The following is a 25620-nucleotide window of genomic DNA, read 5'->3' on the forward strand; positions in this document are numbered from 1 at the left end:
TACCACCTAGTTGCCCCCTTCTCTATGAATTCTGTCTGGACTACTCCAGCTGCTAGTATCCATCCTCCCAAGGTACCCTGTGCTTAACTGCTTCATATTAATTTGTCCTTTTTTTCTTTATTTTTATACATATATATGCACATAGGTACACATATACATACACACATATTTGTTGTCTTCTCTTTATAAGTAATCCCTTTTATTTTTATCCCCAGCCCATAGCATGGAGTCTAGCACATGGTAGATGTTTAACAAATGCTTATTAATTGATCTGTTCTAAAGCAAAACTGTTTCCTGTTGTTTTAACATTATCTAAACTTGACTTGGCCTCAATAGCTCAACAAATTTAAAACTCTTTGACAAAATTGAAGATTATTAACTGAGCACCCGGTAAATCCTAACCCTTCTAAAATCTCAGTATCTGATATCACAGTGATCAAAAGCATTGATCAAGAGCTCTAAATTCTTGTAACTCATTGAAATTAAGAATAAGAAGAAATATCTTCCCCCCCCCATTTCTACCATCTGTTTCCAAAGAATTGGTTGCCAAACAAAAGGGCAAAAGTGGTTACGTTTCCAAAATATTTGCTTTTCACTTATGCATATTTTTTTATTTCCCAATTTCTTTGTTACCAATACATCTGTTCCCAATTTCTAGTTTATTCTCAAAATTTTTCTGTGTCAATGTTTGGATACTTTTAAGGTATTTACGTTCCGTATGTGCTGAGTAATTTAGACTAACTCCATAAGATCCTGCAGATCCATAAAATATCATCTAAACCACTCTAGGTTTCTTTTTTCCATTTGGGACAAAATCCAACTTTTCACTTTTACCCCCTTAAGCTTTTGTGTTCTTATTCTTTTACACTTGCACTGTCTAAGATGCTGATGGCTGAGACCACATTTGTGGTCTTCTTAGGAACTATTTTTAAAAATACATCTGGGATCCCATTATGAAGGGAAACACTTAAACTAAGCAGAGAGTTTTTGTTTGCTTTGGGGGGGGGCAGAGAATCTTTTTTTTTTTTTTTTGAGACAGACATTTTTGGGAAATGAAACTTCTTGGCCCTCCTAACTGAAACTTAGTTCATCATGACAGTAAGTCAAACTGTGGTTTGGGTAATTTGTGTTTTCTGTTAATTCTCTTGAAAATATTCTCCTTTCATATAGACTTTTCATGAACTATCGGTGTGAACTTTAAAGCATTAACACATGCGCCCATCTTTATCTCTGATTGTAGAAGGAGGCAAAGATGAATATCGCTTTGTGCTACAAATAAAACTTAGCAAGACAGAGGTCACTGGTGAGTCACAGGTACATAAAACAGACTGGGTTTTAAATGATGACATCTACACAAAGATGCAATACTGCTGAATTTTCATATTGAAAGGTTTTGGCTAAAGCAACTCAGATACATACACAGTATGGCCCCAGCAATCTTGCCAAGAAAAGTTGAGTTTGAAATGCTGGGGAACTGATCCAAAAATAGGCCCCAAACATGTTGCATTCATTACACGCAGCTGCGTACATGAAAAGCGACTTTTTATCCTACCTATCTAAGCCTCGTCCAATGCTGTCACTTTTTTTGCCAACTTGCTGGCCTTCCTAGCTCCGAAAAGTAAAAAGAAAAAGCCTGATTGGCAGATGTCTATTCAAAGCATTTTACATTATGATAGTAGATCCCAGACTATGGAATTTGCTAGAGACCTCTCTTGAGGGCTTTTGTTGTTGTTGTTAATACTTTTTCATAAAGCCAGCTTTTATGAGTCCCTTTTAATTGGTCAAATGTCAGGTGGAAATCAAACCGAATTTGAAAGAGATAATAGTGTAATTTGTTGTACTCTATATCAGTATATACTTCAAAAGCTAAGATGTGAAGCAAGACTAAGTGGATTTCTCCAAGATACAGAATTATAGGATAAAAGACATTACTTGTGTTCACCTATAAAAGAATTCTTTTGTGCTCAAAAGTCATTCCAGAACAAAAAGTTTTCTTTGGTGATGATATATTTCCTCTCACTGGGAACTAATTATTGTTACAGCAGCCATACTGATAACAGTACCGCCCTGTTCTGTGATAGCAACAGAGACATCTCTAACTTAACTTTATCACTATGCAAATGTTTGCCACAAATGAGGAGCAAGGTCCCAGCAGGGTGGAAAGAATTTCCAAATGTTAAAAAAAATCAAGATTGTCTAATACAAACATTATCCTTCATCTATTTGCGGATAGTAGATCCCACAGAGGCCACCTTAAAACATCTTTTATTCCTCCATTACTTTTCTTTACTGAATTCTCTGGGAAATTTATCACTGTCTTCTCTATGTGCATTCCAATTTCAAGTTTCACCGTAGAAGAGTAATCTCAGTGTCATATAGGCTCATAGAATCCAGGAGTTTTTGAGCTTTAAAAGGACATCAGAAATCATCAAGTTCTCCCCCCTCCATTTTACAGGTAAGGAAACTGAGGCCCAAGGAAGCAAAGTGATTTTCTGAAAGGTCATGCAAGCCAGGATTAGACTTCAATTTTCTGATTTTCAATGTGATGCTCCTTTCTCCTGAAACAAAGAATACATTAGCTTGTCTTTTGCCACCATGGAAAAGGACTAATGATTTCTTTAGATTTATAATGTGTCTATGTGATTTTGATGACTTTATAATTAACATCTCGCTTTGAATTTTTATTAACCAACTGTGTCATTTGTTTTTACATGGGATTTATGATGCGCAAATATATGTTCTTTGGCGTCCATTACAAAGACATGCTTAACAAAGGCTGAAATCCAGGGACTCAAGGCTCAAAGAGACTTTCAAGTTCATTTAATCCAACTTCCTCATTTTATAGGGAAGGAAATTGAATCACAGAGAGGGGAAGGGATGGGATCAAAGTCAAATAGGTAACAATGAACGGAGCCAGGATTCAAACCCAGGTCTTCTGAGTCTAAATCCAGTAATCAATCCATTGCCATTTCATTCTTTCCATTTTTACATGATTTGTAGCATCTTTTTGGAACTTTTATTTCTTTGCTACAAGGTCACATTTTTCATCATTTGTTGGAAATGAAGTGGAATTTGTGATCTCTCCTTCTTTACTATCTCAAAATATCTGTGACTTAACACAGGAGCTCCTTATACTGTCATGGATCAAAACACCCTCCAGTTCTTGATGGTCTTGATCAGTTGTTATCCCCACCACCACCAAAAGCATTCAGTTGCTGGTTGTGAGCCTCTCTGAACTTAGCTTTGTGGAACTTTAGCTAGATACTCTTGCCTGTCTCTTACTCAGAGCCTTCCTAACTGACTGTCATAATGAATTGGAGTCAGGGAGACCTGAACTCAAATCTTCCCTCAGAATCGTAGTGGCTGTATAACCCTGGTCAAGTCACTTAACTTCCCTTAGCCTGAGTTTTCTCATCTGTATAATGGAATAATAATAGCACCAGCCTCGTAGTGTTGTGTGGTTTAAATGATATACTATGAGGAAAGAGCTTGGCATGCCTTAAATCATAATATAAATGATATCTATAATTATATATTCTAGCTCAGAGAAAAAGCATCAAATTAACACTACTATTTCTTTAAAATAAAAAAAGGATCAATAGATAGCCTTTGACTACAATTGGTTTTCTCTCTGACTTCCCTGTCCAACATATTCTTTGGCTATTCCTCTCTCTGTCTCTTGCTCTATCTCTGTCTCTCTGTCTCTGTCTCTCTCTGTCTCTGTCTCTCCATATGTGTGTGTTGTTTTCCTCTCTACTGCCTTGTTGACTTGTATCTCTACCCACAGTGTTCAGTACAGTGACCCACGCACAGTGAGAGATTAACAAATATTTTCATTCATTTGTTCATTCATTTTTATTATTATCATTGTTTGTGGGAATCTCCAATCATTTTATTTCAACAAATAATTAAGCCCCTACTCTTGGTGAGGTTGTGTGCTCAGGGCTTAAGCTAAAAAGACAAAACCAAAACAGCTATGCCGTCAAAGGGCTTCCATTTGACTCCTGGAGGAAATAAAACAGAAATTGGTAAAGACAACGTCCTTTGAGTAGAGAAAGAACACTAATAAAGATGGCATCTGGGAATGCTTCAGGAAGAAGTGGCACCCGAGCTGAGCCTTCAGAGAAGGATTCCAAGAGGAACAGATGAAGAGGAATTTCATGCCAAGCATAGGGAATGGAACCTGGAGTTTGGGGTCCGGCTCATGGTGGAGTGCATGAAGATGAGTTAATATGAAGTCCAAATGGAAAGGGAGGCTGGATTCAGAATGACTAGCGCTTTAAATGCCAGGCTGAGGAGTCTGCGTTATGTCTTAGTACTAATATAGAGAACCATTAAATATTTTTGAAAAAAGGATATGATATGGTTAGAAAGATGGTTTTGACAGCTGTCACTCTGTGAGAGGATAGCACGGATAGGGGAGAAACTTAAAAACAAGGACATCATTGAAAAGATTATTAAACTAGGTCAGGTGCTGTAGCCATGGTTTGTGTGAACAGAAAGAAAGGAATAGATGAGAAAAATGTGGTGGAAATGGTATTTGAGATTTGTCATCAAATTCAATATGAGAAGAGAGTCAAGGATGATTAAGGTTATGCATGACTAGAAAGATGTTGGTACCTTGAATGAAAATGGAGTTTGGAGGCGAGGCGGGCTTAGGACAGAAGTGATAGATGACCTTTTTAAAACATTGAATTTAAGGGGAATACAGGACATTCAAGTGAACATACCCAGCAGGGAGCTGGAATTGTGAGACTGAAGTTGAGGAGAGTAATTCTGGATGGATATATAGATTTGGGAGTATCTACATCTAGGTGATAATTGAATTTACGGGAGTACATGAGGATCACCAAGGCATAGTTTGTAGAGGGAAAAGAGAAAAGGGTTCAGGATGGAGCTTGGAAGGATTCCCTCAATTAGTGGTCAGGAGCTGGATGCAAAGAAAAGATCATCAGAAAAGGGATAGGAAAGCCAAGGGAGAGAATATCATAGAAATCAAGGAAGGGAAGAATGTTCAGATTGTCTTGTTGAGAGATTGAAAGTGTAAGGAGGATGGAGATGGAGAAAAGAATGAGATTTAGCAAGGAAGAAATCACTGGTTACCTTTGAGTTTTCATAAACTACTAGCATCAGAAGCCAAATTGCAAAGGGTTGAAGCAATGAATGGGTGGTGAGGTAGGAGAAGCAAGTTGTATAGATGACTCCTTGTAGGAGTTTGACAGGAAAAACTGAGACAAATTAGTATGAGGACATGGGAGGGTTAGGGAGAATTTTTTTAACCAGAGCCAATATAGCCTTCAAATGAGAAACCAGGGCACTTCCATGCCACAGTGAGGAAGCTAAGTAGGAGTTTAGTTTTAAAAACAAACCAGAGGGGCAGCTAGGTGGTGCAGTCATAAAGCACCAGCCCTGGATTCAGAAGGACCTGAGTTCAAATCCTGCCTCAGACACTTGACATTTACTAGCTGTGTGACCCTGAGCAAGTCAACCCTCATTGGCCCACCCAAAAACAAAATAAAACAAAACAAAAAAGTGTCAAGGAGCAAATCTAATCCAATTTAATTAAAAAAAAAAAAAACAACAACCAATTTATCTAAGTTGAGTCGGCTAGGTAGCCTAGTGGATAGAGTGCAGGGTCTAGAGTCAAGAAGATTCATCTTTCTGAGTTCAAATCCAGTCTCAAACACTTACTAGCTTTGTGACCCTGGGCAAATCACTTAACCCCATTTGTCTCAGTTCCTCATGACCTGGAGAGGGAAATGGCAAACCACTTCAGTATCTTTGCCAACAAAATTCCAAATGGGGTGACAAAGAGCTGGACTTGACTGAAAATGACTCAACAAAAGTAATAAAAAGGTTGTATAGCTTGAGCTGTAATTTATATGTGACTTATTGTATTTATATTAACCAATTTTTTTGGCAACTCAAATTTTATCATAAATGGACCTCCAGGGGCAGCTGGGTAGTGCAGTAGATAGAGCACTGGCCCTGGATTCAGAAGGACCTGAGTTTGAATCTGGCCTCAGACACTTAATATGTATTAGCTGTGTGACCTTGGGCAAGTCACTTAACCCCAATTGCCTCACCAAAAAGCAACAAAACAAAACAAAAAATTAAATGGACCTCCACATTTCAGTGTATATTCACTTTTGTTAGGTACCTTCCCTAGATGCGCACTTACCATAGTAAAGTTTGATATAACATTTTATACAGTCTTCATAGAGAGGACACGCTGAGGAGTGATGATTCTATTTCCAAGAATGGATGAAAATCTCTATTTCCTTAAAAGCTTATATATACTGCAGAATAGAATATGATATATAACCAAATACAACATAACATAATGTAACAACACCAATTCTCCTATTTTACCTCCACATGATGCAAGAGAAATTAAGAATGGGGAAATAATTAATCTTCCCAGTTTGGAAATGGAATCCAAAGTCAATTTGTGAGTGTTTCTTTAACTGCATCTGTGTTGTCCTAGCTTCTAGTCGATGGACCAGAGAATCCAGTTAAGTGTTTTCCTTTTAGAAATGTAATAGAAGTACAATAAATGTTTAAGTATACTTTTCCTTTTGTTCAATTTTTTTCTTGAAATATTAGCTTACAAAACAACAACTCAGAAAGGACATCCAATTATAGTTTCATTCTTCTTAAGAACTAAAACAGCAAAGGGGGTTCAATAAGATATTTAGAAGCAGAGCAAGCAGAAATAATGACTTCTGTATATAATGCAGAAGTTGGGTCAACAGGCATTTTTTAAGAAACCCAAGGTGCCAACAGTCACATTTAAACAGTGATCCAGGGGCAGCTAGGTGGCGCAATGGATAAAGCTGTGTGACCCTGGGCAAGTCACTTAACCCTCATTGTCCCACAAAATAAAATAAAATAAAATAAACAGTGATCCAATTACAAACAATTAAATAAATGCAAATTAAAATAACTGTGATCACACCACCTCACAACCCTTGAGATTTGCAAAGATGATAAAAAAAGAAAAATTATAATAGTTGGAAGGGCCTTAGGAAAAGAACACTAATACACTATTTTTTTTGGTTTGTTTTTTTTGGGGGGGGTTAGGGGGAGGGGGGCAATGAGGGTTAAGTGATTTGCCCAGGGTCACACAGCTAGTGTCAAGTGTCTAAGACCGGATTTGAATTCAGGCCTTCCTGAATCCAGGGCCGGTGCTTTATCCACTGCACCACCTAGCTGCCCAACTAATACACTATTGAAAGAGCTGTGAATTGCTCCAACCATTCTAGAAAACAATTTTGAACTATACATAAAATACAAGTACCAGACCTTTAACTCCAAAGAGTTTCAAAGACAGAAAGAAAGGCCTATTGTGTAAAGAAATTTTTATAGAAGTACTTTTTGTAGTATCAAAGCTAAGAAAACCAAGGAGGTACCCTTGAGTTGGGTGATGACTGAACAAAATAAGGCATAAAAAATCATCAAAGAGTTGGATTCAGAGAAACATCATCAGAATTATATGAATGGATGCAGAATACAGTCAGAAGGACCAAAGTGAACACAACATGGCAAAGGAGACAATGCTGAATTGGATAGAGAACCAATTCACAGGCTAATTCTGACTCTGGAGGATTGATGATGAAGCATGCCTCTCACCTCATGATGAAGATGGACTGTAGGTACAGAATGATGAGATGCTTATTTTCTTGTATGAGCCATGCAGCACAAATTTGTTTTGCTTGACTACACTTATTTGCTGAAATGGATGGCTTTTATTTCAGAGGGAAGGGGAGAGTTGTGAGATAGTGGTTATAATTTTTAAAAAGAAAAAATAATCAATAAACTATTTTTAAAATATGCCAAAGAAAGCAGAAGGAATTTCAAAAAAGGACACAGCAAACAGCAGAATTGGTACTACCATTTAAAAATGTACATATATTCATAGAATTATATATATATGTTCTTATATTTGCATATATGTAAATATATACATATATATTAAAAAGCTATTTGTAATAGATTTATATTCATATATGTCTTATATATACATGTAATACTTGCTTTCTAGCCTTTGTATATGGAAATATTTATGTTTAATAAAGATTTTTAGTACACACAAAAAAATTAAACAGAATGCAGAAAGTGGATCTGCCTTGACAGAGGAACAAGCAATTTAGTGATCTCCTACCTGAAAGACAACAGCAGCTGAACCCACAGTCTAAGCACAAAGCTTCAGGAATAATCAATAAGACACTGACTCCTGGCAATGTGTGAAACATTTTCCATGGGAGTTGCTGAGACAAAGTTGGTCTTTTTGCTGGTTGGTATATCTAAATGTATTTTTTAAAAAATCTTTCCATGCATATCCCTTGAAAAATGATGAGGAAAAATGGAATATGTCAAAGAAATTTTCACGCCAATTTCCTCTTAGCTAGAATTCTATATTAGAATTGCTCTGGCTAGACTTAACTAAGAGAATTCTATTTTTTTCTAGAATTTGATAAAGACAGACCTCATTCACCAGTATGGCTAGGGCATATCTTTTGGTACTCATTAGTTCCTTTTTTTTTTTTTTTTTTTAGTGAGGCAATTGGGCTTAAGTGACTTGCCCAGGGTCACACAGCTAGTAAGTGTTAAGTGTCTGAGGCCAGATTTGAACTCAGGTACTCCTGACTCCAGGGCCGGTGTTCTATCCACTGCACCATCTAGCTGCCCCGGTACTCATTAGTTCCTAATGATTTATGGCTTATTGGGAGAGAGGCAATTCTCCTTGCCAGAACATTCTAAAAAGCGCTTGATAATCAACCTTGCTTATTTACATGATTTCTTGCATCTTTTAAACATTTCAGTGGAAGATGATTTAGGATCAAAATTATAGAGATGAAAGGGTTCTCAGAGGCCGTCTTTTCCAATCTCCTCATTTTATAGATGGGGAAATAGTCACAGAGATTTTAAGTGATTTGCCCAAAGGTCACAGCAGCAGAACTGGGATTTGAACCAAGGATCTCATACTTGTGTTTTCTCTAGTTATTTGCCTTTTGTCATGCTGGCATTTCTTCATTTCTAATAAGTGCTTTCATTCTGGGAAAATCAATTTTCACTGAGACTACAGAGAAACCTCCAACTAAAACAGGGAACCCCCCAATGAGTGGACCAAGAGTCAGAAGTACATGTTAAGTCTGGGATAGTCAGAGGCTGTTTGCTTTTGGGAAATTAGACATTCCGTCTCCAGAATGGGGGCATGTTGGCATCAGCTATACCGGCAACTGCTTGTTTTCCTGCCTTCCTAGCCAGGAAAAAAAAAAAAACCCAGAAGGCACAGCTGCCAGCCGGCAAGAATGTGAGAAAATGGGAAATTGATATGGAAAAAAAAAAGGTTGAGGAAAAAGACACAAGTATGAACTTAAGAATTTTCAAATATTCGCTTTTTAGTCATCCACAGTAGATGATTCCTTGGTGAATGGTGCTTTTTGGTTCCTCTCTCATGAGAGTAGCAAAAGCAGAGAATTCACAGCTGGGGCAGATGTAAGAAAGACCTGAAGTTGGTTTCTTTCTTTCATAATTGGATGAAAATTAGAAATGAAATCATCTTTTCCCCTTAGGAAATTCCACTTGTTCCTTTAGAAGTGAATTTACAAAAAATAGAATAATGTCAACATTCTGAGTATAAACAGGGTTTTTTTTTCTCCTTGATTTGAAAAAGCTTGGTGTTTTTCTGCCACTTGAAATAATATTAATTAAGTTTTCTATGGGGCAGATGATGTAATTGTTTCATGAAGGTCATAAGGATTCCTTTTAAAATTTAATTTTTCATCCCTTTTTATTTTTAATTAAATTTTATTTGATTTTCAGATTCACTTTGTCTCCTTCTCACATGCCCATCATTCCCCCACTTTGAGAAAGCAAGGAAAACAAAACTTGTTATAAAGATTTATGGTCAATCAAAACAAATTCCATACTGATCATGTAGCTAGAAAAAAAATGCCTCATTCTTCACTATGTCTATCTCCTCTCTATCTGGAGATAAGTAGCATGTTGTTTTTTTCTATGAATTCTCTGGAACCACGATTTGTATTAAACAGAGCTTTCTTAAGTCTTTGAAAGTCCTTATTTTTATAACATTGTTGTTATTTTATAAATTGCTCTCCGAATTCAGTTTTGTATCTTGTTTCAGTTAATACGAGTCATCCTAGTTTTCTCTGAAACCACCCCTTTCCTCATTTTTTATAGCACAATAATATTCTATCACATTCATTTAACATAACTTGTTCAGCAATTCCCCAAGTGATGGATCTCCCCTTATATTTCAGTTCTTTGCTAAGACAAAAAGAGTTACTATAAATATTTTTGTACATACGGGTCCTTTTTCTCTTTCTTTGATCTTTTTGGGGTATAGACCTAGTAGTATGATGAGTCAAAGAATACACACAGTTTAACATTTTTTTTTTGAGCCTCATTATACATCACTTTCCAGAATGGCTAGACAAATTTATGTCAATTAAGAGTATATTAATGTCCCTATTTCCCAACCACCCTTCCAGTATTTGCCATTTTCCCATTTTTAATCAACTTTGTCAAATTTGAGGGTATAGAGTAGTGGTATCTCAGATTTGTTTTAATTTACATGTCTCTCATTTTTAGAGATATCTCTAGTCATTATCAGAGATTTTTAGAGATATCTCTATTAGAGATTTAGAGCTTTTTTATATAGTGCTTTAATAGTTTGTATTTTCTCCTCTGAAAGCTGCTTATTAATCTCTTTTGAACATTTATCAGTTGAGAAATGGCTCTTATTCTTGTAAATTCATTTCCCGTACATCTTGGAAATGAGACTTTTATCAGAGAAACTTTCGGCCAAGACTCCCCCACACACACACCACCCCTAGTTTCAGGTAATGAAGATTATAATTCTCATTGACAAGAGGGCTTTTGCTTTAGTACATACCTTCAGGTAAATCATCAAGCCTTACCCTTCTTCCCTGAGCAGAGAAATCTTGTGGAATCATCACTAACAAATTTTGGAGTCCCTAGTGAAGGCCATCATTGAAGGACATCACACAGGCATATAAACAAACACACAATCTCATTCTTTGAAAAACCCAAAAGAAAATATACTCAAGAACCTCAGGGAAGGAACAAGAGCAACAGGGGAAGCATAAATCTCTAATTTGGGTCACAATCTTCAACTCCTTCTGAGTCTATAAGGAGCTTTTGCTACAAACACTTGAGGAGGCAACAAGTATTAAATTAGTATCTATTCCATGTGAGACACTGTTATAAAGAAGAAAAGCAAGAATTATAAGATATAAATTTTGCTGAAAAGGATTTTGTCATCTAATTATAGTATCTCACTTATATAGCATCTATAAGATATCAAAATAACAATAGAAATAGTCCATTATCTTGTCACTATCATTCTACTGCTACTGGCTCACATTCCTGAAATTCCTAACTTGGCAAAGGAACTCCTCCAGTTGCCCACCTTCATCTCCTCCCACTTTCTCATCATATATGCCTACACAAGCTTCTCTCTAGGCAGCAAACTTTGTACGTGTCTGACCATGTTCTCCAAGTCCAGTTTGTGTACATTAACCATACTTTTTAGGACCAAACCCCATGAATATAAATCACCTGAATATTCTTAGGCAAATACATTGTCCATCTTAAATCTTAAATCATTATTGTGATGTCAGAAGAAAAAAAAAAGACTAAGATAAGGTCAATTCATACCTTGCCAAAAAATGAACATCATCAAGGAAAGATAACACTTGGCTAAGATTATTTCTATAAAGTCTATTTCAAATCCTCTTCTCTTCAGGATAAACAACACCCATTCCTTTCAATCAGCTCTTATATAGGATAGTTTCTTATTTTCTTGTTATCCTGGTCAGTGTCTTTTGGATACTCTCCAGCTTATCAGTGTCCTTCCTAAAATGGGGTGCCCCAAACTGATCATAGTGCTCCATATTTGGCGTGACAAAGACAGAATTAACTCCTCTTTGGTTCCGAATGTGGTGCTCCTTTAATATAGTCCAGGATTAACAGTAGCTCTTTCAACTTACGTCACGCTCTTTGAGTTTATTGTGTACTAAAACTCCAATATTTTTTCCACTTGAACTGTTAGTTGCCACCTTCCTTTTGCTAGACTTTTCACATTTTTTAACCCAAATGTACAACTTTATATTAATCATTATCAAATTTCATCTAATTCAATCTGATCCCTCATTCTAACCTACAGAGATATTTTTGGATCCCTACTGTGTTGTCCAGCCTACTCCTTATAGTTTCATGTCATCTTCAAGTTCATCAAGCGTTACAGGGTTTCATCCAAGTCATTCTTAAAAATATTGAAGATGGGGGCAGCTGGGTGGTGCAGTGGATAGAGCACGGGCCCTGGAGTCAGGAGTACCTGAGTTCAAATCCGGCGTCAGACACTTAACACTTATTAGCTGTGTGACCCCAGTTGCCTCACTAAAAAAACAAACAAACAAACAAAAATATTGAAGATGTTTGAACCACAGAAGGGTCGCTGGGATATTCCACTAGAGACTTTGCTTCAAGTTAGGCACAATCATTCAATCACTTTCAGTCCATATAACTGTATTCTAATCAACCCCATATTTTTCCAGTTTGACCTCAAAGATAGCATGAGAGATCTTTTTAATGCCTCTTGAAATCTAACCGTGCTATATCAATGGCATTCCCTCATCTACCATTCCAATTACTCTGCAAAAACAAGGTCATCGATATGTTAGTGTAACAACCAATTCTTACTAAAAATCATTTTGGTTTTAGAGATCTCTGCTTCCCTTTCTTTTGTTTTTTTGGGGGGTTTTTTGTTTTTTTTTAGTGAGGCAATTGGGGTTAAGTGACTTGCCCAAGGTCACACAGCTAGTAAGTGTTAAGTGTCTGAGGCCACATTTGAACTCAGATACTCCTGACTCCAGGGCTGGTGCTCTATCCACTGTACCTTCTGCTTCCCTTTCTAATCTTCAGAAATCCTCCCAACTAAAATTTTTCTAGAAATAAAAATCAACCTGAGGGGCAGCTAGGTGGCGCAGTGGATAGAGCACTGGCCCTGGATTCAGGAGGATCCTGAGTTCAAATGTGGCCTCAGACACTTAACACTTACTAGCTGTGTGACCCTGGGCAAGTCACTTAACCCCAATTGCCTCACCAAAAAAAAAAATCAACCTGAAAAGCATAGTTGGCAGATGCCACCCTCTTCCCTTTTTGAACATTAAGACATTTGCCTTTCCCCTGCTTCCATTTCCTAGGATTCTTCAGAAGTCACCTGTTGATCTGTCACTTGTAATGGCTATTGTTTCTATCAATAACCTAGGATAGAGTGAATGTTGCATCCAGGTTTGGTTACTTTAATTCATTGAGGGTGGTGCTCTCTTACTATTTTCTCACCTATCTCGGTCCTCATGATCTGTTTTTGCCTTATTTTTCCCTTTCTGAATTAAGTTCTACTTAGAAGAAAATGCAACTGAATTGAGTAGGGTATTATTGTAGGAGCTTTCTCATTGACATCTATTAGTGGCTTCCCCGAAAGTGGCACAGTATCTCTCTTTTTTTAATCATCACTTTGCTCTCAATTTAAAGAATCCTTTTTTTGTTGTTCTTAGTGTTGATTGCAAGTCTCAGCTCCCTCTGTCCTTTAGAGCTCCTCTCACTGTTCTTGCAAGATCATGCTCCATTTGGCATGATCACACTTCCATAAATCAGTCAACAGTCAATCAAATATATGGGCGGAACAGAGTATACAAATAAATAAGATATGATCTTCTGCTCTACTTGTAACATGGTTGGGGAGATAATACATATACAAATGAAAAGGTAATATAAATTGCTTTGAATTATTAAGTGCTAATAGAGTAGTATAGAGAAATCCTATCAGAAAGGGAAAATTGTCCTAGGCAAGGATCATTAAGGGAAGTTTCCCAGAAAGGGATGTCCCATATGGCTCAGAAAGTAGCTGTAGCTCTGATTCACCACCGCCCCCCAAAAAAGCCCAATATATTTCTCTCCTGTGTTCAACCAGTGCTTCCAGAAGATGAAGAAAATATAAAAGATTTGAGTAAAGCCTTGAAAACCGGGTAAGATTTAACTGAACACATAAAAGAATATGGGGGGATGGGGAAGACATTTACATGTGCAATGTCATGAGTAGAGAGATGGGAAAAAGAAGGCTCGTACAGAAGAAAATGAGTAGATCAGTTTGACTCAAGTGGGGATTTCATGTATGTATTTCACAGGAGGTAATAGAGAAAGATAAGTTGGGATCAGTGAGGATGCTTTGAATACAAGACTAAGGAGGTTAGACTTTAATCTTGTAGGCAACAGGGAGCCATTGTCAATTTTTGAGCAGAGGAATGAAATGATCAGAGCAATATTTCTGGACAAGTAATTTGGGGACGGCGTTCAGAAGGAATTGGAGGGAAGAGAGAGTAGAAAATTGGAATATCAGTTAGGAGTCTAATGCTGTAGTCCAGACCTGGAGTAATAAGAGCCTGAACTTCCCAGGGAGAATGGAAGAGAGTAGATAGATGTGAGGGAATGTAAAGAAAGAATTGACAGGGCTTGGTTACTGATTGATATAGAAGGCAAGTCAAATGACAGAAGAATAGATGTATTAATAGTAATAGAAAAGTTAGGAGGGGAAAGGTGGTGTGAAGAGCTAGTAAGAAGCTTGTTTTAGACATAATGAGCTTGAGGTGATTAAAAAAAATCTTTTCTGGGAGGCAGCTAGGTGGCGCAGAGGATAAAGCACCAGCCCTGGATTCAGGAGTAACTGAGTTCAAATCCAGCCTCAGACACTTGACACTTACTAGCTGTGTGACCCTGGGCAAGTCACTTAACCCCCTTTGCCCTGCAAAAAACAAACAAACAAACAAAAAATAAAAACAAAAAACAATCTTTTCTTATAGATAGAACCAAGACCTGTGATTTAATGGGATGTAGAATCCCCAATAAGGGAACTCCCTCTACTAATATAGTTCAGCACCTGCTTTGCATCTTAAAGTTGCCTGGTTGCCTTCAGAAGTTAAATAACTTCCTCAGGAACACATAGCCACTAAATGATTAAGGCAAGATTTGAACCCAGAAAGCTCCCTATCCACTCTACCTTTTGGCCACTGTAACACATCTTTGTGAAATTATCTACTAGAGGGTTGGAGTTGCCAGGCTAGAATTCAAGTCAACAGGAAAGTGGAGATTTGGTAGCCATAAAGGTAAAAGATGAAGATATGGAAATGGATAAAGTGATTTGATAAAGTTTTATATTTAAGGAACATGTTATTCTGTGCATGTGAAGTGGCATAAATGCTCTTAGACATATTATTGGAAAAGAAGGTAGACCAGTTGTATATTGAGAGCAAAGGAAAACTGATAGAAAGCTCGTGTTCAGTTGGCAAATATGTGAAGTAAAGAGACTTAAGCACATTAGAAGGGAGCCTCCTGAAAGAGTTTATGGAAGGGCATTTATAATAGGCATGAATGGAATGCCATGTGCAGTCAGTACTTATTATGGGGCAAGGCACTATGACTATAGCACTGACTAGTGCTGGGGATAAAAGGGACAACCCTTTAAGGGCGGATCATCAAAGACTGGGCATCAAAGGATGCCCTTAAGGAGTTCATATTCTAACTAGAGAGACAACATGTCAAAATATTATGCACATATAAGACATGCATTGTAAATGGAAGATAATTTCAAAGGGAAGGCACTAGCATTGAGAGGGGCTACAGAAGGGAAATAAGTGAAGGCTTCCTCTAGAAGATGGGATTTGAACAGTCTTCATGGAAGAGAAGGAAGTTGGGATTTAGAGGTGAGGAGGGAGAGTATATGGGCCTATGAGAAAATTGATACAAAGTCACAGACATGGAAGATGGAGTGTCCTGTTTGAGGAAAAGAAAGTAGTCCAGAATACCTACATTATTTAGTATCTAAAAGGGAGTGAAGTGCAAAACAAACTAGAAAGGTCCAAAGGAGCCAGCTCATGAAGAGATTTAAGTGCCAAACAGAGGATTTGATATTTTATCCTTCAGATAATAAGGAATCACTGCAGTTTACTGAAGAGGATATTTGTAACATGGATAGATCTACTCTTTAGGAAAATTATGTTGAAATCTGAGTGAATGGATTGAAGCTGGGAAAGACATGAGATAGGGAAATAACCTAAAAAGGGTTTTGCAAGAGTCCAAGTAAAAGTCGGTGAGGGCTTCAGCTAAATTTGTAGTTGTGTGAGTGGAGATAAGAGATCATGTGCAAGATGTTGTGAAGGTAGAAACAATATTTGACAATGGATTGGATATTTGGGATGAATAATTAGTGACAGTCAAGAATGACACTGATGCATGACTGAGAGCTTAGTGATGTTCTCAACAGTAACAGGGAGGGGGCAGCTAGGTGGTGCTGTCGTGGATAAAGCACCAGCCCTGGATTCATGAGGACCTGAGTTCAAATTAGGCCTCAGACACTTGGCACTTACTAGCTGTGTGACCCTGGCAAGTTACTTAACCCTTATGTCCCCACAAACACACACACACACACACACACACACACACACACACACACACACACTAATAGGGAAGCTTGGAAGAGGAAAAGGTTGGGGGGGGAAGATGATGAGTTCTGTTGTTGACATGTTGAATTTGAGACACCTATGAGACTTCTAATCTGAAATGTCCAGAAGGTGTTTATTGATGTGGGGCTCAGGAAAGAAATTACAGCAACATATATAGTAGGCCTCCACCAGTCGCGCTGACCATGGATCAGCGCCTTGAAGAGCCACAGGCCACAGTGTGGCTGTGCAGTCCGATGTGGGAGCCGCAGCTCCTGAGTGACTTATAACCAGTAACTGCCGCATCCCCTGTTGTATCTACCCCATGAAGAGTAGCTGGAGTGTCTTCTCCAGGGCGCTGGCCTGGGTGGATCAATATGGAAAACAAGCTGTTGCCCATGCAGCAGGTTTCCCCTCTCTGCAAAATTGGTGGATCCAGAGGAGAGGCAGAGCCAATACAGTTTGGCACCAGTGGCACCACAGGAGTTGCCAGAGGGGTGTGATATCCAACATCCAACTGCCTAAGGGACTCCAACTCCTGATTTTTCCCCGGGGTTAACTCCCGAAGCCTTTCCCATTTATGGGTATAGCTGCAAGGCAACAGAGGTTTAAAATCAGGGTTTCCTCCCCGTAGGCGGGTTGCCTGCCAAAGCTAACAAGTCCCAACTGCCGGAAGCGACTGGTTTTAAGGTGCCAGTGACTCGCCTTTGCCCCTTCTCCTGTTAGTGGAAACAGTTCTGCCACGAGAAGGCCAGGAGTTGGGCTTCGGTTGTCAGAGGCTATTTGAAACGCATGCTATTGGAGCATTTTATAGAGAGTGGGAGCTTATCCCTACTCCCACCCCGGCATGACAAACCTTTGGAACTAGCAACATATATACATCCAAACATCCACACACACACACACACATATATATATATATGTGTGTGTGTGTGTGTGTGTATATATATATATGTATATATATTCATACACACACATATATGTATATATATACCTGGAATAATTTGCTTAGTAATGATAGATGAACCCATTGGAGGGGAGAATCCACATAAATGAAATCATAGATTATGTGTCCAGAATGTTTTGAATTGTAAGACACTTAGGAAGGCTAAACAAATAATTATGATCTTGCAGCTGAATGTGGTAGAGGAGAATCTCCTTTAAAGAAGTTAGAAAATAACAAGACAACAGCATTGTTTGTTGTTGTGTGCCTTATACAGTTTACATTAAGTCCTATTAAAAAATGGGAAGAGGTTGACACTGATCCAAATTACTTGCTAAATTCCCTTCCAGTTCTCCTCTTCTCATTAATACATGTTTTGAAAATGGAGAAAGCAGAAGTAAGTATTTGAGGATAGATGGTCCTTTGTCTCTTATCCAGCCAGCCAATAGTTCTTTGTTTTGAAAAGTCACATATTCAAAGCAGTACATTAAGGAAATTCCTCCAAAGAAAACAACCTTTGTTTTTGAGATACCTCCAGTCTATGAATTACATCTAGTAGTTGAAAGATAGTAAATATTTTGCTGTCTTTCTCTTGGAGATGATAAGATAAAGTGTTGGCCATGTCATTACATGGACACTGAACTATATCAAAGTATATGCTTCATATAATCATTTATCTCTCTTTAGGGTCTACTGATCAGTGTGGCCTAATGTGCCAAACAGTAATCCACAACCATTCTTATAACAGCTACAATCCAAATTATTTTGTACAAATAAACCTAGCAATGTTTAATTTTAGCTACATGTATTTGACAACATCTGTATGTTGAGATGTAAAAAAAAAAAATACAAACAGCCAAACTGTTTCATCTCAGATGTCTTTAAAGACAATACCTAGTCCCCTATCATTCTATTCTTTTTTCAAGTGTTTTATTTATTTTTTCCTGTTACATGTAAAGATAGTTCTCAACTTTTGTTTATACAAGTTTTCCAATTTCAGATTTCTCTCCCTCCCTCCCCTCCCTCCCCTCTCACCTAGATAGCAAGTAATCTGATATAGGTTTATATATATATGTGTGTGTGTGTGTGTGTGTGTGTGTGTGTGTATACATACATACATATATATATATATATTCTAATAAAATGATAATAAATGAGAGAATTGAGTTGGTTTAATGTCTTTAATTTTGCCCCTTTTAAGATAGTGGATCACCCTAGCTGTTATTTATACCCCTTAGCTGATTAATTTCTAGGTTATGGAAAGGCATTTAGGACACTTAAGTGGTGCGATGAATAGAGCACTGGGCCTGGAGGCAGGAAAACTTATATTCCTGAGTTCAAATCTGGCCTCAGGCATTTACTAGCTGGGTGACCCTGGACAAGTCACTTTACCCTGTTTACTTCAGTTTCCTCATCTGTAAAATGAGCTGGAGAGGGAAGTGGCAAACCCGTCCAGTATCTTTTTTGCCAAGAAAACCTGAAATGGGGGTCACAAAGTGTCAGTCAGACATGGCTAAAAAACAACTCAGCAACAACACTTTTCACTTATTCTGGTTGTGATTTGGAGTGGGAGAAAATGGAGAAGATGGAAAGGTTATTCATTTTTTTGTTCACTTATTTTTGAATAAAAATATTGAATCAGAATTGCTTATGTTTCTGTGATTCAACTGTCGTATATGCTCATAGCTGGGGCTGCCAAAATAAAACAAAAACCTTAAATTGTTTCTTTAGTATGACCCACTTGCTTCAAGGAGCACAAGTAACCTTAGTTCTTTCAACAACAACAACAGCAAATGTTGTTAAGAACTTACTCTGGTAAATGTCACTTAGATTTTAGACTACAGCATCATCTTCATTTGTTGGCATTAAGTAAACTCATCTTTTTTCTCTTTCATCAGTGAAAGCACATCAACATAGATATACCTGGAGATAAAAATAAAATGTGCTTGAAGTGGATATGTTAGAAATAGTCTAATAATTATCTGATTTATCTTGATCCGGAGTCTTATGCCCACCCAGAAATGTTGAATTAGTCATAATTCTAAAAGCTAGAATTGACTTCTCTAGGAGGGGAAAGCTGGTTTTCTAATTACATGACTCACTTATAAAGCATTTGTAAATATGAGTTTAGTACATCTGCATTCTCATGAAAATGTCTTGATGCCCTCCATTAACCCAACTGTGCTACTTCGTTTATGTGTGTGATAACAGAAGTATGTCTGTTTCCTGCATTAGGGATTTGACCTCTTCATAGGTACTTCTAACACAGACCATTTCAGATAGCTTTATTTCCACATTGACCATCAGAGTATCATTTCTTAGCAAGGTGTCTGTCTGGTCTATGACATATATGAAGTTTTCATATTAAATGTTGAATTTCAATGATATCTCTTCCAATTTGTACTCATCTTTTACATACCTAAGATTGTGGACTTTCACCATATCTTTTGAGGGTACTCTGTTAGTCTCTTGTCTGGAAAAAATGTATATCCATGTTCTTCAAACTAAACTTAACCTCAAAATCCTTTGAATGAGATCCAATACAGGGCAAAAAACACAAGGCAAAGTTGTCTTAGATGTGCCTGTGTGACTATAGAACACACAAAGAGGATTAGTTTTACAGCCTAATTCATTTTTTTTCCCTTGATCTTTTGTGTTTTTATGTCAGTTATTTTTCCTTTATCATACACCCCACTACCAGTGAGCCCTCCTTTGCAACAGAAATAAACATTTAGACAAAAGCAGCAAATATTGTGGCTGTGTGTTCCCCACCTACAGTCCAATATCTCGACCACAATGAGAGGCATGGTTCCAGGACCAAGATTGCTCATTACAGTTCACCAGTTTTTCTTTGTAGTTTTATTATCACTTAACATTATTGTAATGATTGTGTACGTTGTTCCTTGTACTTCATTCTTGGCTGTAACAATGAAAGTTATACATGGGATTTCAAGATGCATTTGTATCTCAAGAAATGTTTTGACACTTTTAAAAGCAATTAAAAAGAAATGGAGAGAACTTTTTTCCCCGTTTTGTAGGGACAGAATTATTGCTGAAACCTGATTTAGGTTACTTTAGATTAGTCTAAAATCATTCTTTTTATACACCACCACCACTACCTCCTCCTTTTGTACTTTTGCAAAGAAAGAACAATCATATATTTGCTTTACTAGTCTTTGAGATATGGCAAATATGCCTATGAAAAATTATAAAATGTCCTTTATTACAAGACCTTGTTTGTAAGTTTTTACTTCTGTTCTGTTGCAAGTGATAATTGGACGTTATTGAAAGAAAGAGCTAGAAATGTAATTTTAAATGTACTTTTATGAGAGCTCACAAAAGGGTCCATCCACATAGCAGTTAGTCATCAGTGCTACTGACAAAATAACAGTTTGCAAAATAGAAGATAAAATCTAAAATTTTATTCACAGCATGTAACTAAAGTAATTGTACAATTATAATGTACCAATCGATGTCAGTGCACTGTAATTTCTGTGACAAACATCTTCCTTGATATATGTTCTTAATGGGAAGAAGTGTTTATAGATAAAGATATAATTTATAATAGTGGCCTTCATGTAGAAAAACTGGATTCTAAATTGCTTTGCACGTGTCAACTTCTATGTTTCAGATGCCTGTATCATTTCTTAAATCAGGGAGACTTTGGAAATTTTTTTGAGCTACACTAATAACATTTCAGCCTAGGTGGTCAACACACTGAAATATTTTGAGGAGCATTGCCCTATTTGGGAATGCTCAGGTCCTAGCTAGAATTCCCCGATCTGGTTACACTTTACACTCAGCTTTAATATGAGAATTTGGTACCATTATTGTTCCAACATTTCTAGACAGGCAACAAATGCTCTGCATTCTCAGTTTAGCACCTTATTGTATTAGACCAGTGGAGGAAATGGAAAGGAACAAGATCTCACCAGTTCCCTATATTTTCTGTCACTGGTTGCTTGAGCCATTCAGCCTGATGCTATTTGACATCTGAATCTGTCAATAACATTAAAAAAAAAAAAGAAAGATTTTATTCCCCCAGGTATGGCATGTATGTATATTTTCCATGTGGACTTTCATTTATGCTACTAAAGGAAATTTGCTGATAAATGAATTCACATGCAGTGTGGCATAGTCGGGTAGAGAGCCAAACTAAAGCTGGAAAGATACAGGTTCAAGTCTAGCCTTTGACATATATTTTCTGTGTGACCCAAGGTACATTATTTAGAGGCTCAATTTCCCAGTCAATTTCCTAAGACAGGAAGTTGGAGAAATTGTAGATCACCTGCAATTGTGGAGGGGAGTTCTTCATAGGGAGTTCCTTGCAACAATCAAGGGACCAGTCATACCCTCCATAACTATTTCCAAGATCCTGTTAATACCACATGTGTATATACAGCCCTTATTTAAATTAAACTCTACTATGCCGGCAGTCTCATCTGCCCACAAGTTAACGGTGATAGCATAAATTCTCCTATCTTTTTTATATGTGATGTAGAGGGTGGAAAAAATCTACCAATTATATATGATAAGAAATGTTGGTTTTCTTGTAAGCTCTGGCATATTTCACAAGATTTAGATCCTGACAAATCTAGTGTCTAGGAAGCCCAATAACCAAACAGAGCCCCAAGGTATAGCCGATATAATTATTATGGACTTAAAAGTTTACTTCATTCTGAAATGTTCTACATAGGAAAGGCAGCATTGTTTAAATATTGATTCAAGGCTAAATAAGTAGGGGTGGTGCCCATCACAATTTTGTTTTGACCTTATTTTTCCTTTGATGTTTCTTACCCAAATCCTGATATCTCATAAGATTTCTTCCTGTGAAGCACTAGGTTGGTGCCATGTGACATAGTGGCTTTTCCTTGGTCTCGCGTGTACATTTTGGTTTGCTTTTCTTTGGCTCATGCGTTTTTAAAGACCCTGCTTTGGTGGTATGTAGTCATTAGGTTTTCATGCCTAAAGACCTGAATTTAGTTATAAGTAAAATTCATTTAGTAGAGTAACTATATTAAGCATCATTCCACAAGGTTCTTTATTCACAATATAAAATACCTGGAGAAATCACCATATTGGTAGTGTCTGCTCATGGGATGGAAACCCAGACAAAGAAGTCAGCATCTCTTGGAAGAGAGATGGTTTAGCATAGGCCATAAAATGCTTGACTTGGGGAGTCAAAAGTGTCTGGATTCTAATTTTGACACCTGATTTGTAACTGTGAGCCAAGTCACTTATGCTGTCTGGTCCTCAGTTTTTTCATTTGTAAAATGGGGCCAATGCCTGTAGAAGCTCTCACCTGACCCTCTCAAGGTTGAGATTATATATTTTAGAACTTTAAGATTTCATGTAAAACTTTATGAATATCCACTGTTGTTGTACCCATTATTCCCACGACACAAAACAATGTGGCAAATTAAATGGGAAAAGAAAGTAAGACTTTAATCCATGCTGAAGTCTATGTTTCTGAAGAAACATTGATAGATGGCTGTCCCCTATAGTTAAACGATGACATAAATGGAATTATTAACCCAGGAAAGGTGGGGCTAAAAAAAAATGCACTTTTCTTTTCTGCAGCTGGCACATAGGGAGCTATCATTGGCTTTTAAGTAAGATCTACATCCATAAAGTTCATTTTTTTTCCTGTACAAATTTGCTTTTCCACCTCCTTTGTGGCTATAATCTTTTTTTTTTTTTCAAAATAAGTCACAGAATGTCCTCAGGAGACAATGCATTGGTCCAGCATAGAAATGCTTTATTTTATTTGGGGATAGAATTACTGCCAGTATATATGTAATGATTTCTTTTGTGCTATTCAGTTTCAAAAGAAAAAAATTCTCTTTTACTTGGTATTTATAGTTTCATATTGTTTGATTTAGAATTTTAATCAGTATGATCAATCATGGACCAATTTGCACCCTCCACTGACCTAAGATTCTTACAATTTTAAATGTGGATCAGTGGTTGATTTGTGTCTTCAAAACAGCAATAACCATGTTTTATGTAAGAAAGCACTTAAACTCTTAGATGTTGTCATGATCCAATATCTCTCAGGGTCTCCCTCTCCCCCATAGGTTAGGGAAAGGGCAACAAAACCAAGACTTGATAGGTGGTAGGGGTGGAGCAAGACTCAAGTGCTATGATCTCTTGAAGAAGCTTCCTTGATGACCTCTGGTTGTATTAACGTGGTTTCCTGATCCCTGAAGGACAGAGAAGTTTCCACCTATGTGATATCAAGGACCCCTCCTACTTGGTGGATTTCTGAAGACCCTACTTACATCCAGCTGAGTTTGATGCTTTGCCAGACCTGCTTGTAGACAAGAGGAGGAGGTCGTGTACGTAAGAGCTAAGGGTTACGGTACTCTTGCTGCATAGCCTTGCTTAGTTAGGGCCAAGAAAACCTCCTTTTGTTGACTATTCATTGATCTACAAGTGCCTCATTTAGTCCCAACATTGAACAGAAACAAGTTGCCAGCATCGGGTTTGCCTCTAACAGACTATTTTACTTCTAGTAGCTCCTCTTCACATCAGCACTCATCTTCTTGAGTTTTGTTGGGTCAATCCAGACGTGACAAATTGTGTCATTCATTCTGTAGATGTCCATGAAATGCTTGTGTGTTCAAATTAATGTGCTAAAGACTGACTGAGATGTAAATTTTGGATCAGACACCATTCTTGCCCTCATGGAGGCTCTGGGTATATAATACAGGGATGTACTGAAGCTAGCTCTAATCAGAGATATTGTTAGATATTCCGAGTGAGCATTTCTACCCCAGAAATCAATCTGCTACAAATGGGGACTTGATTTATTGTTTTGTTTATTGTCTAGATTTAAGAAAGTGTTAATAATTCATACTGAACTTAAAAGTATGTGTTCATACAATTTCTTTTCATCTGGAGAGCTGATTGTTAAATATTTGCTAGCCGTATTGCTCTATAAATCTTGCTTACATTCAACAGGAATGACTTAGAAAGCTCAGGGAATGAAGTTATCACCAGACTGCAGGCGTAGTGACTGTGACAGCATCAACAGAAATTGGCCTTTATATAGTGCTTTATGGTTTTCAAAGTGCTTTGTAACTGTTATCTCATTTGAGAACAAGGGGATAAGATACATATATAGAAAACGGGACTGCACAATATTGCATTTCTAGTGCATTAGGAGAGGCTGAGCTGAGAATCTGAAAGAATTTGGCATATACTAGTGGTGTGACCCTAGGAAATTTATTTAATCACTCAATTCCCTAGGAAACTGGAAGGAGGGAAGGAGGGAGGGGGAAAGGGAGGGAAGGAGGAAGGAAGGAAGAAGGTAGGGTGTTTATTACATGCTAAGAAATATTCTAAGCATTTAACAAAAATATAATTTGATCCTAAATGATGTATATGTTATTATCGTGTCCATTTTACAATGGCGGGAACTGAGAAAGACGGAGGGTGAGTTGCCCATAGTCACCCAGTTAGGAAGTATTTGAGGCTGAATTTGAACTCAGATCTTCCAGACTCCAAGCCCAGCACTGTAACTGATCTACATTAATGTAGGACATTTTCTTATTGGGAGTCCCTACACTGATGAATTTTGGGATCCCCCCCCCAATAAGTGCATTAGAGACTTTCACAGCAAAGGACTAGGGAAAAGCTTGTGTTGGCCATGAAAAGATGGGTAAGAATTCATTATCGACAAGGAAGGGGAAGAAAGAATTCCAAGCAAAGGGAGCAAGCAGCTCAAGCAGAGTCCCAGAAATGGACAAGCACAACGAGTTCAGAAGAAGAAAAGACAGACCAGTTTGACTAGAAAGTAGAATTTGTAGAGGGCTGTGATATGAGACAAGCCTGGCAAGATGGTGAGGTGCAAGTTTGTGAACATTTTTGAACATGATAGAGTTTAATCTTTACTCAGCTATCAGTAAGGGGGTCTTTAAGTAGAAGAATGACATTGCTGGACATATACTTAAACCTAACAGGAAAGATGATCCGTTCTGTGCATAATAAAAACAGATAATATAATATGAAACACTGATTGGAAGGAGGGAAGTCAAAGGTAGAAGGGAATAAGAATTTATAAAGCACCCTACTATGTATTGGGCATCATACTAAGTGCTTTACAAATATTATCATTATAATGTTATTATA

General features: G+C 37.5%; 1 protein-coding gene across 3 annotated transcripts in view; it reads left to right on the forward strand.

Annotated features, from left to right (window-relative positions):
* TENM3 (teneurin transmembrane protein 3) overlaps nucleotides 1–25620 on the forward strand; it is a 1675137-nt gene that overhangs the window by 1170083 nt on the left and 479434 nt on the right. The window lies entirely within an intron of this gene.

This window comes from Dromiciops gliroides, chromosome 6 (assembly GCF_019393635.1).
Source record: "Dromiciops gliroides isolate mDroGli1 chromosome 6, mDroGli1.pri, whole genome shotgun sequence".
Taxonomy (NCBI): Eukaryota; Metazoa; Chordata; class Mammalia; order Microbiotheria; family Microbiotheriidae; genus Dromiciops; species Dromiciops gliroides.